Raw genomic sequence first — 604 nt, 5'->3', positions numbered from 1 at the left:
CTCAGTTGGTAGAGCATGAGACTCTTAATCTCAGGGTCGTGGGTTCGAGCCCCACGTTGGGCGAAAACAACTAAAATTTTAGTGCTTTTTGACCAAAAAAATACATCCTATCTGTGGAAAACGGCAGTGCAGGGATAGGGAAGAAAACTATAGGCATCCAAAGGATCCCGGCTAGCTCAGTCGGTAGAGCATGAGACTCTTAATCTCAGGGTCGTGGGTTCGAGCCCCACGTTGGGCGAAAACAACTAAAATTGTAGTGCATTTTGACCAAAAAAATACATCCTATCTGTGGAAACAGGCAGTGCAGGGATAGGGAAGAAAACTATGGGCATCCAAAGGAGCCCGGCTTGCTCAGTCGGTAGCGCATGAGACTCTTAATCTCAGGGTCGTGGGTTCGAGCCCCACGTTGGGCGAAAACAACTAAAATTTTAGTGCTTTTTGACCAAAAAAATAGAAATTGAAAGTCTCTTTACAATATTTGCAATATTTTGATTGTTAACATGCAATATATGAATGCATGTCTGGATGATGTGTAATGGGGCAATACCACACCTTAATGTATTCACTGTAAAAGAAAAAGTATGTATCATCTTACTATAAAATA

General features: G+C 41.9%; 1 non-coding gene across 1 annotated transcript in view; it reads left to right on the top strand.

Moving 5' to 3' along the window:
- TRNAK-CUU (transfer RNA lysine (anticodon CUU)) overlaps positions 1 to 63 on the top strand; it is a 73-nt gene extending 10 nt beyond the window's left edge. Inside the window, exon 1 of the tRNA in view lies at positions 1 to 63. This exon is cut by the window's left edge and continues 10 nt beyond it. This is a non-coding gene — a tRNA (tRNA-Lys).
- The last annotated feature ends 541 nt before the right edge of the window (positions 64 to 604 follow it).

This window comes from Ambystoma mexicanum, chromosome 4q, assembly GCF_040938575.1.
Source record: "Ambystoma mexicanum isolate Mex_15411 chromosome 4q, UKY_AmexF1_1, whole genome shotgun sequence".
NCBI lineage: Eukaryota > Metazoa > Chordata > Amphibia > Caudata > Ambystomatidae > Ambystoma > Ambystoma mexicanum.
This window is presented reverse-complemented; position numbering and strand designations above follow the sequence as displayed.